General features: G+C 32.9%; 1 long non-coding RNA gene across 1 annotated transcript; it reads left to right on the top strand.

Annotated features, from left to right (window-relative positions):
- The first annotated feature begins 4,222 nt into the window (after positions 1–4,222).
- LOC111055854 lies at positions 4,223–7,464 on the top strand. The gene is made up of 3 exons (XR_005574118.1): positions 4,223–4,294; positions 4,937–5,029; positions 7,190–7,464. It is a non-coding gene; the product is annotated as an uncharacterized LOC111055854 (long non-coding RNA).
- Positions 7,465–12,465: the final 5,001 nt, after the last annotated feature.

Genomic DNA, 12,465 nt, shown 5'->3' on the forward strand with positions numbered 1-12,465 from the left:
GAACTTTTCCGCAGTCGACGACGGCAAGCATGTTGACATTCATATTGTCCAAATTTCAAGGTGCTAAAAGAGCTCTATTTCGATCTTTGGAATATTTAGCTCTAGGAATAAGTAGCTCTATTTCGATTGTTAGGTTAGTAAACCGTGGTGGATATGAAAAAGTACACACCTCTAACGTGGATATGAAAAAGTACACACCTCTAACGTCATCGGCATCTCTACGAGAGCGTTCATCTAAAGGTACGTTTCGTTTATGCGAACTTTTATTTAATATTCAATAATTATACAAATTATTCATTGGTATAGGTATTGGTGTAGGTGAGGAAAAATGTTGTGTGCATCACGGACTAAAGTACTTATTCCCTCCGGGAAATTGTCGCCCTCGGTACGCCATCGGGCAACAACAGTTCCCTCAGGGAGAAAAAGTTGCACTTAGTCCTAGATGCAAAATAACTATTTTGCTCTGATTCAATATAATAGGTTGAAAAGCAAGATTTGTAATATTACAGGTAATCATAATTTATAGGAGTTGAAGAAGAAAATTTTCTCTATATATAGTAGCAGAACGTTCTGCGTATTTCATATCTTGCAAAGGCTGTGCAAAGGCTAAAAATAAATTTCCACTCGCGATATTTTCCAAAGTTTTCGATTTGTAGATCATCTAGCTATCAAAATGAAAAAGTTTTCTCAGGAAAACATTTTTTCCCGATCATTATTTTTGAAATATGAGCGCCAAATTTGAAATGTTCTGTCCCAAAAATTCAAACTTCAGCGCTCATATCTCTAAAAGTAATGATCGGACAACAAAAATGTTTTCCTGAGAAAACTTCTCATTTGATAGCTTGATGATATACAAATCGAAAAACTTTAGAAAATATCACGAGTAGAAAGTTTGTATGAGTATGTGCGACTGTGTACACGATTCTCCATCTCCCACTCAACGGAATGACTTGAAATTTGGAACGTAAGGTCCTTACAATATAAGGATCCGACACGATCAATTTCGATCAAATGCATTTCAAGATGGCGGTTGAAATAGTGAAAATGTTGTCAAAAACAGGGTTTTTGGCGATTTCTCAAAAACGGCTCCAACGATTTTGATCAAATTTATACATAAAATTGTCATTGATAAGCTCTGTCATAGCCACAAGTCCCACATCTGTGAAAATTTCAGGAGCTTCGCCCCATCTATGCAAAGTTTGATTTTTGATTCTCAATTATCAGGCTTTAGATACAATTTAAACAAAAAATTTGAGTGGGAAAGATTGAGCATGAAAATCTCCACAATTAATGTTCAGTAACATTTTCACCTAAAATTGAAATAAGCTCGAAATTCGAGAAAATGTGATTATCCAATATGCAAACTGTTGATTATATAAAATGATTCACTATGAAGAGATAGCAGACCTCGTATGTCTCCAGCGTTATTGTCCTGTCACCAGCTGGCTCAGATATCTATTTATGCTGTATATAAAAGCGAAATGGCACTCACTCAATGACTGACTGACTCACTCACTCGCAGAACTAAAAATCTACCGGACCAAAAACTTCAAATTTGATAGTATGTTGAGTTGGCCTTTAGAGGCGCACTAAGAACGGATTTTGAGAAATTTTAACTCTAAGGGTGGTTTTTAAGGTTTAAAGTTGTCTTTAGCATGTATACTCTTTTTATTCCAATCTCTAATTATAATAAATTGAAATGTCCATACCATATGATAATATAGAACTATAATCTAGAGAGAGTACTCTTCGAAACAGTTGTTAACTGGTAACTAAAATAATAATTTAAGGGTGAGTTGACTTTGTTAGGTTGGCACCAAATTGAAGATTGAAATTCATTATCGCGGAAAAATTGATTGGACACTGCTACTTCAATCAGAGCTATTCCTGGGAATATTATATTACTAGCCGTCAGGCAAGCTTCGCTTGCCATATCCGTTTAGCCAGACGTTTAGTCTGGACCCCCGACTGGATCGTCCAAGTAGACTTGAGATGCGCGTGAAGACTAGCGTCAGGTGATCAATTTTCATAACGGCAAGGAAAGTAGTGTGAGTGCACCACACCAGATTTTTAGCCTTTGCACAGCCTTAATATTCTATGAATCATGATTATATTCAACTTCACTTCTCTATAATAGAAAAAAATGGAATGAATGGATTATATTTTAACACTTCCTCTGAAATAATAATAGACTTATGCAACATAAAAACTATAGTAGCTGAGCTTCGATTGTAGAAAATTCTACAAATTATTATGATAATTGAGAGAACTACTTCTCTCAACTTTTCAATTTTTCAAATCATTCAATGAACTCATGTTAACTTGAATTTCAGAAATGTACAAATCTAAAACGCCACGTTCATACAACATCAAATTGACTACCAGAAATAGATATTGTGGAAACCAAACAAACACCTACTTGACATGTTTTTGATAAGTATCCAATTCCAAATGTTTATTTCTATGTCATGGGTATGAATGCTTGAACAATATCTATGAATTTTCAAAAACATTTTTAAGACGCTTTTTCAACCTCCCCTGAGTGTTATATAGATATTCATGCTGACTTGGCTGTTTCTGTTATCCAATATACCTTTATTGCTTTCGCTGACTTGCAATGAATTTGCAAAATCACAAAATTTCTTAATATGAAAAACTGTGTTGAACATAAATCCGATTTGGACTATTTAATAAACTAAAGTCAGGAATAGAAGAATTCCAGGCTTTTGCCTGTTTTCCATTCCAATATGTGATGTTTTAGAAGTAGAGAAGAAGTTTTTTGGAAATAAGAATTCCAAGCACCTGCTCAAGTCCATAATATCTATTACCGGTACGCAGAGGCGAGGCATCCGGTCATCTCTGGATTCGCCGATGACTGGACAGAAATTGATATGTAATGTGTAGCCTATATTATTAAATTGAAAATTTTAAAAATAAATACAAAAAAAGTGAAGAAACCAAAGGGAAACGCTTTTATTGCGAGCGCGCCAAGTTTGAATAAGGTAGACTACTGCTTCATCAGTTTCATCCTCAGTTCACTTCAGTTTTGAGAATGTGATTCTCAAAAATATGCGATTTCAGTAATGCTATTTAGCATTGGTTACCACCACTCTTCTGCATCATAACTCTCCCTCACCCGTAAACGATGGTGGAGTAGGTAGTAGTCTTATAATCAGACTATAGAATTTTCATCTTAAATCAGCTGTCAAGTGGATTATCAATTGGATGCAATTTTTATGCACTATTAAATGCACCATTATCTGCATGCAATGAAGCATGCAATTAATAACTAAAATAACATGACCTCTCACTCAAAAGAGTCTAACATAGACCAAATAACATATTTCTCTGCTTTCAGCTTGGGCTGACTGTTGCCATTATGTATAAAAGGAGATGAGGAGTAGCTCTTGATGTAAGCATTTTTAATACACCAACCCCAACATCCATTAGCCGTTTTCACACCGATATCTCGCAGACAGGATTTACTCTGACAGGATTTTTACAGACAGGATTTACTCTGATAGACAGTACATGAGGAGGCTGTGGTTTATAACTGCGCGAGTTATACTGTTCACAAAACTACTAGCTATTATGTTGCATCTAGATATTGACCCAATGGAGGCCAATGTGTGGATGGGTGGTTTGCCAGCTTACTAGGCCAGCGACTGGGGCTGACCTTATTCTGCTAGTAATTCACAAAAGTTTATTCAATTATTCAATTCAGTTATTTCCAAAAAACATAATACAAGTACTGTTATACAAAGTATTGATCAAATTCAAATTTAACTTTTCGGATAATCATAAAACGTTCACTATCTGTGCGAACAATTTTAAATTTTCGAAAATAGTTTTTCAGACAGGGTGCTTTCAGAAAGGCTGAACTTTAAAATTTGAATTTGAAAGGAAGAAAATCATATTATGTTTTATGAATAGTTTTTCAAGTTATTAAGAGTATTTTATAACAAGTGATATTTTTTATCGTGTGAATATTTCATGATAACAATATTCAACATCACTGATGAAACAGCTGAGCAGGTACCAGGCAGGCAGTGGAAATCACAATCAGCTGGATAAAGCAGACAACAAATTCAGTTCCAGTAGTCTCTGTACCAAGTCACACCAAGTTGAGTCTGAGTTGTGAAAGTCGTTTCGTGTTATTCTTTGCAAGTGTTTATATTATTACAAGCTGTATTTAATTAGTACAGTCTACAATCAAATAAAGTGATAATTTAGTGGTTATTGAAGTAAATATGAAACATTGTAATTTTTTCCTACGCTACTTCTTGCTTTAAAGGTTAGTTGAAGTATCTTTTTTCAAGTGTAAATTCTAATTTTGAAATGAACTTTCTTTGAAGCTTTCATTTTAGCCGGTTTATTATTATTATTAATTTGTTTATTATTAAACTTCAACTTTGTTGAAATTTTGAAATTACCACATACATTATAAAGTACATTTTTTCCAATTTTCTATTTCAATACTGTACTTCTGTTTTTAAAATATTTTTGAACATAGATATTAGCCTTCTCAATATTTCAAAATATATTTTAAAACAACAAATTGTCTTATCATTTTAATTCAAATCATGCTAGTCTATATTAATGCATAATTTGATTATTTCAATGAAAGTCTGCCCTATATTTTTAATTAGTTATGCTATTTACAATGTTTTATTTTTTATAGTTATATAAATTCAATATTATTTGATCAAGTTATCTTTTTTTAGGCATACTTTTTTGAGGTTTGGCAAATAGTTTAAAATTCGATACCTATTTTTCTAATTAGTCTGGTCTTTTAAATTTGAGAAACAAACTTTAATAAGAAAATACATTTCTATTCCATAAGATATAATCATATATTATCTATTTATAAAGTTGACAAAACACACTATTTATTAATATATTATGATTATTAATCTAGTTTTCCTTATTCCTCCAGGATTGATATACAACTGAAGTAAAGATTATCAGAAGACATCAGTTATTCATGAAGAACAGCTCTACTACAATAAGATATGGATCGGTGAATTTGGTATGAGTTATCTGGTATTTATATATGACAGGCTAGAATTTTCTAACACTCTCCCATAATACATATGTTAGGGATGTTTGTGGTGGTTACTATTATAAAACAGTTCAGCCTACCCTCTCGGCAGTGTCAAGCTCCGTCTGGTTGGTTCTGAGTCCAATGGGTGCTTTCAAGTTAGAGTCAACTGACCTGCAGATCGCATTTCCGTGCCAACAACTAGACGGACTTGTGCACTGTTTGTTTGTGGTTTGTGGTTGACTGTGAGTAAGACAATCACTATGAATTGGGGTTGAGTGGTCAGGGTCCCGATAGGCTATTTGCAGTTGTCAGTCGAGTATTTCATTTCTGATCAGTGCCCTTTGTGGTGGTTCCACAGCTTTTTCATGATGGTTGCGGGCTCAGTACAGCACTAATTTGATGGGCAGGTGGAGTACTATTACACTGTGGCCTGGTCTGATCTGTTCTATGAGACTGGCTGTGCAAATATTAGATGACAGTGCCTTCAGCAAACTTAGAAAAGAGAATAATAGAATTTGAGTTGAGAATTAGAATTAAGACATCATAGATCTAAGTTTAGTTTTAAGACTGAATGAATATTAGCAAAGTGTAGCCTCTAGCCTTTGCTAGTTGGCGGGGAAACTGAAAGTAAAGCCTCTAGCCTTTGCTAGTTGGCGGGGGATGGGATAATGTAGCCTCTAGCCTTTGCTAGTTGGTGGGGGAAGGGATAATATAGCCTCTAGCCTTTGCTAGTTGGCGGGAAAACTGAAAGTAAAGCCTCTAGCCTTTGCTAGTTGGCGGGGAAGGGATAATATAGCCTCTAGCCTTTGCTAGTTGGTGGGGGAAGGGATAATATAGCCTCTAGCCTTTGCTAGTTGGCGGGGAAACTGAAAGTAAAGCCTCTAGCCTTTGCTAGTTGGTGGGGGAAGGGATAATATAGCCTCTAGCCTTTGCTAGTTGGCGGGGAAACTGAAAGTAAAGCCTCTAGCCTTTGCTAGTTGGCGGGGAAACTGAAAGTAAAGCCTCTAGCCTTTGCTAGTTGGCGGGGAACTTGAGATCAATGCTATCTTTGTTAGCTTGGGGTTGAACTGATTTCTAACCTAATTTAGGAGTTAACTTGCATGCAATTCAGTCTATAAGTAATACTATATCGATAAAGGAAATACACAAATCTTTACATCGAAGAGGGTAGATGACCCTTAGAGATGCTGGAAAGTGGAGATATTCTTGAGAAATTCAAGGATCTCTCCACTCTACTCTACTAAGTATTATTGAGAGTAATATACTCTCATAGATACTGTAGGGTATAAACATTCGTTTCTGGTAGTGCCATAGTTTAGTTTAGTGTCAAGTAAAAACTCTTGTAAATAATTGGAGATATTCTTGAGATTTTCAAAGGGTTCTCTAATAAGTGTCTATGAGAAAAAGGAACTCTCATAGATGTTGTAGGGCACATCACTCCTGGTAGATCGGGTAGTGATGGATATACCTAGTTTTAATTAGTTTTAAGTAAAGACCCTTGAAAAAAATTGGAGATCTTGAGAAATTCAAGAATTCTCTGATAAGTGTCTTTGAGGAAAAGGAACTCTCATTGATGCTGTAGGGCACATCAAATATAGCACTACCTGAACTACCAGGATCCTGATAGTTCAGGTAGTGCTATACCTAGTTTAGATTAGTTTAGTTTTAAGTAAAGACCCTTGAAAAAAATTGGAGATCTTGAGAAATTCAAGAATTCTCTGATAAGTGTCTTTGAGGAAAAGGAACTCTCATAGATGCTGTAGGGCACATCGAATATAACACTACATGAACTACCAGGACTCTGGTAGTTCAGGTAGTGCTATACCTAGTTTAGATTTAAGTAAAGACCCTTGAAAAAAATTAGAGATATTCTTTAGAAATCCAAGAATTCTCTGATAAGTGTCTTTGAGGAAAAGGAACTCTCATAGATGCTGTAGGGCACATCGAATATAACACTACATGAACTACCAGGACTCTGGTAGTTCAGGTAGTGCTATACCTAGTTTAGATTTAAGTAAAGACCCTTGAAAAAAATAAGAGATATTCTTTAGAAATCCAAGAATTCTCCAATAAGAATCTTCGAGAGGAAGAACTCTCATAGATGTTGTAGGGCAAACAATCGGTCTGTTTCTTGATATGTTTCAGGTACATCGTGGCTTCTCTTCTCCAGTGTACACATGTTCAAAACTATTTAGTGTGCATGAAATAGTTACTAATATCAAAATTATTCTATTTTACAATTTATATTATACAATTTATTTGTTTTCAAGTACCATATGTTTCAGGTTCATCGCAGCATCTCTTCTCAAATATACATTAGATCTCAGTTATTTTTTCATTTTCACTCTGTGCATGCGTTTAGTGATCATTTTACATTTCTAATTTGTGTTTTTTATCTACATTGTGTTTGTTTCTTGTGTTTCTGTTACAAGTCCTATGTTTCAGATTCATCTTCTCAAAAGCTGACTTCTTTTTCTCCATGTTAACTGTGTGCAGGTTTTGAATGATCTTTGTTGCTTCTAGAACAAGTTGAGAATTTTATCAACATTTGTTTTTGCACTGTTTCTTACATATGTTCTGGTTCATTGCATGCTTAGAAAGATCTATGTTGCATCTTGAACAGGTTATGTGTGGTTACTTGATGCATTTTTACTATATGTCTTGAACATTATGTCAGAAATGTGTTGGAATTATGTTATTTAATGCATTCTAGTCACTTGAATGTTATGTCAGGCATTTTTTGGGATTATAATTGTCATATATTGTACCATTACCATTGCATCATATTGATCATCATCTACTTATAATTTTACTATAAGATGAAATTTTTTCAATGTTGTGTTTCACAGTTGAACTAAAAAATTCAGATTATGAAGTTGCAGCTACATTTTCAACGTTTGATATTGCATTAGTGCTATCAATGCAATTTTAAGATGCTAAATTGTTATGCAATTTTATGTACTTTTGTGATTTATGTAGTTCCTTTATTTTGCTTCTGTGAGTGTATTTATTAGGCCTTTGTGTAATGTCTAGTATAAGAACTCAAGTGATTTTAAAAATTCATGTTCAGGAAATTGATACATGAGTTCAATAAATCAATAATAATAATAATAATAATAATAATAATAATAATAATATAATAATAATAATAATAATAATAATAAATTTACTTGAAATTTATTATTATTGATGTACCATATTATTATATTATTATATTATTATTAATACTAAATTCACTGATTCTACATATAATCATACTAACATCAGTTATTACTCTAATATCAATTACTTTATAATTATTCATTGAAAAAATATCAATATCAATATTAAAATGTTGATAGAATAGGTATTAATACTAATTCATTCAAATTGACAATACAAAGCCTCACTGATTATACAATCATAATAATATCAATTCCTTCAACATTGATCACTTCAAAATTTAAGCCTTACTATTTCTATAATAAATTATACACACATCAGTTCCTCTAATATTAATCACTTCATATTTCTTTAAAAAAAATATTACTATCAATTTCTCCAATTTGTTAAGCCATAGCTCAGCTCATATTGTCAAAATTACTTGTACTTATTTCAAATTGACAAACCGAATCGAGTCTATAATAGTAGTAGCATCTATCATCTAATAATAGGTAGTTACTTCATAATTCATTTGAAAAATATTAAAACCAATTTCTTCAAATTGACTAGCCCAATCATACTAACATCTATTCCTCGAATTTTTATTGTTTCTTAATCAATTAAAAAATATTTATACTGATTTACATAATATGAGGGTAGATGTGGAGGCCAAATATTATTCCTAGCTCTGTATGATTTTATTTCTTCAAGCAATACATTTTACAATAATTGTTTTTGAAGTACAGAAATCGTTGTTTTGTAAAAATAATTGTACAGATACGGTTTTATATGCCATCTCTGTGGAAGAATGGTTGGCTATGAGTAGAGATGTGGAATAATGTCAGCAACCAGGGGGACAAAGAAAACAAGGCCGACCACGCAAGAGATGATTGGACGACGTGTAGACAGACCTTCAATTCTTGGGTGTCAGAAGGTGTAGACAGCGAGCACAGGACAGAGATTTATGGAAAAGGCTTGTGGAGGAGTCCAAGGCTCTTCAAGGCCCGTAGAGCCAATGAGTAGTAGTTATAAGTTTTTTGTATGATTTTTTGTTCTTTCAATTTAATTTAAAGACTATTCTATTTGTCTATTGTTTATTTGTTTATATATTGTTAATTTATTGCTTACTTATTGTTTATTTATTGTTCATCTATTCATTTTTTATCTGATTGTCAAATGTTGATTCATCGTATAAGGAAGTACATATATTCAATGTGTATTGCGAGTACAAATCATATCACATATAATCTTAAATTTACATCATGCTGATCATTATTATTCACTAATCATTCCTTTTTTATTAAATAATTATTTCTTTTTCTCAATCATTTCTTTATACTGGATCGTTGCAGTATTGTGTTTTTCAGTTAAACTTATATGAAGTTTTCTGTTTCAGATTATAGAATTTCAGCTTCATTCTCATAGACGAACATTGGAATGCCTTCTATAGAGTGAAGCCTTCAACGGTTCTTATAATGAAGCCTATGGAATTTTAATAGTGAAGTTTAGTACCGAAATTAATTAGTGCAATTACAACAAGTGATAATTCAGTGGTTAGTGAACTGTTTGAACTTCAAGACGAAGGTTTGGCTAGACCCTACTTCATGACTCAAAGGTTAGTGGAGAAGTCTCTTTACTTTTAAGTGTGAATTCTTATTTCAAATTTAACTTTGATTCTTTCAAATCTCTGTCTCAATCAGTTTATTCTGATAGAATTCAAGCAAATAGGGAGGTCTTCGTTATAATGGCAGTACCTGATCAACATTGGCGTTGCTATCCTTGTCTATCATCCAACAAAGCAGATGTAGCTATCCTTCTCTAGCTCCGCAACGTCCCAGATCGTTCTTTACCAAGGCAGAAATATAATCAATTGAAAACATACTTAATTTCAATCCTGAAAATATTTCATTAGATCATTTAAGAATATTTTTCCTTGACGAATAAAACTAATTGATTATTTTAACAATAATGAACAGTTAATATCACATTAAATATACCGGTGTCAGATATTGAAAAAGGCATTGCAAGGACGAGAATCGGCAACACTGTTTTTCATCTTTCCCTACTGCCATTATAACTTGGATCTCATTATAGTTATTCACATTTTTTCGAAAATTTACATTCCGTTTTAACTTTTGTGTAGTTGAGAAGGATTGATACTTTTTGTGTATTGATACTCACAAAGACCGGTTTCGGTTATCAAATTGTGATAATTTTCCATATTAAATGAAAAAGACTAGAAATTGTCAAAAACCACAGATTTATTGATACTTACAAAGACCGGTTTCAGATATTTAAACCATTGTCAATCTCTGATAAACTCTATCAGAGAGTTAGATTTATTGATACTTACAAAGACCGTTTCAGTTATTTACACCATTGTCAATCTCTGATAAACTCTATCAGAGAGAGTTAGATTTATTGATACTTACAAAGACCGTTTCAGTTATTTACACCATTGTCAATCTCTGATAAACTCTATCAGAGAGAGTTAGATTTATTGATACTTACAAGACCGTTTCAGTTATTTACACCATTGTCAATCTCTGATAAACTCTATCAGAGAGAGTTAGATTATTGATACTTACAAAGACCGGTTCAGTTATTTACACCATTGTCAATCTCTGATAAACTCTATCAGAGAGAGTTAGATTTATTGATACTTACAAAGACCGGTTTCAGTTATTTACACCATTGTCAATCTCTGATAAACTCTCTCTGATAGAGTTTATCAGTGATTGACAATGGTGTTGATAACCGAAACCGGTCTTTCTAAGTATCAATAAATCTGTGGTTTTTTCACAATTACTTAGGTCTGTTTGCACAGTGTCAGTTTAAACTAAATTTCATCTTAAACTGGATTAAATCCATATCAAGTCTCGTTATAATGTGGATCATTTTTAGTTTAAACCATCAGCTGATTGAATTCAGTTTAAGCTTTTACTGTGCAAACGGCCTTAGTCTTTTTCATTAAATTAATATTTGAATATCGGATATCAGGTGATCATTATCATTTAATTTGACTATCATTCAACTTCAACTTTGTTGAGTTTTTAACCTTCCGGTGGGCGCGTAGCAGCACTCCGTGCTGCCAAGTAATTATTCTTGTAATAAGTAGGATGACTTTTTATTTTTTACAAAGTTGGGACGTTCAGTACCTACAGTTGCCAACATTGGTATACAATCCACATGCTAGATGTTGTTTACATTGATTGTTTCAGTCGTGAGTTGAAGACAAACACATAGACACGTCCTACAGGCAGCACTCTGTGTTCATAATTTTCAAATATTCATATATGTTATTTTTCTAAGAGACAATCCAATTCTTTCAAGTTTCATTATCAATTATTATATGTGCCTTGTATGATGTTTTATGATATTTTGACATAGCTGAAATAAAATATTATTTTAATGTATCAGTATTCGTATTCATTCAGTGAGTAACAATTTCCAGTATATCATTATTGAAAAATAGTATAACATGTTCAAGATATGACTACAATTATCCAAATTGATTGTAAATACTTTTTATGATATAAACATCCTTTTTCTTCTAGCCTGAGCTGTATGAGGCATAGAAACTAGGATATTTCAGAGGCAGCACTCAGTGCTGCTACGCGCCCACTCATGAAGTTTCAAGGACGCGCCCACCGGAAGGTTAAAGTTGCCACATTTAAATAATTTTCAATTTCAATTTTTTAAACAATGTTCTTTATGTACTGCATAGATTAATTTATTACGTCGAAGCACTAGTGTGTTTTTCTCATGCATTATTTTGTTCAGTATATTATCAAAATACATAAATCTTGTCAATTATAGAATAGATAGTGCCTTCATTGAAAGCAACAAAAAATGAATCAATCTATAGTCAGGTCCACGTTATAATGGCAGTGGATAAGATAGAAGAAGAGCAATGCCGATTCTCTACATTAATTAATTATATTTCTACACTGTCAAAAACATAATTGACATCGTTGTGGACCTAGAAAGGTAGTAACCACAGGCTTTGTCGAATGATAGACAAGGATAGCAAAACCATAGTTGATCAAATACTGTCATTATAACGTGGACCTCACTATAGAATGTTATTAATATACATTTGTGATATCTTGAGAATTTCTATTCAAAAATTCAATTCAATTCTTTATTTTCTGCATAAATACAATAACAAAAATGTCGTATATCACAGTCGTCATATGTTTTGAAGGTTTATTTTTTAAGGTTTTTTCGCTGACAATTAATCAGGTGTGTCGACCGTCTGAGGTGATTTGAGGTTGGTA

Source organism: Nilaparvata lugens, unplaced genomic scaffold (assembly GCF_014356525.2).
Source record: "Nilaparvata lugens isolate BPH unplaced genomic scaffold, ASM1435652v1 scaffold7762, whole genome shotgun sequence".
Lineage (NCBI taxonomy): Eukaryota > Metazoa > Arthropoda > Insecta > Hemiptera > Delphacidae > Nilaparvata > Nilaparvata lugens.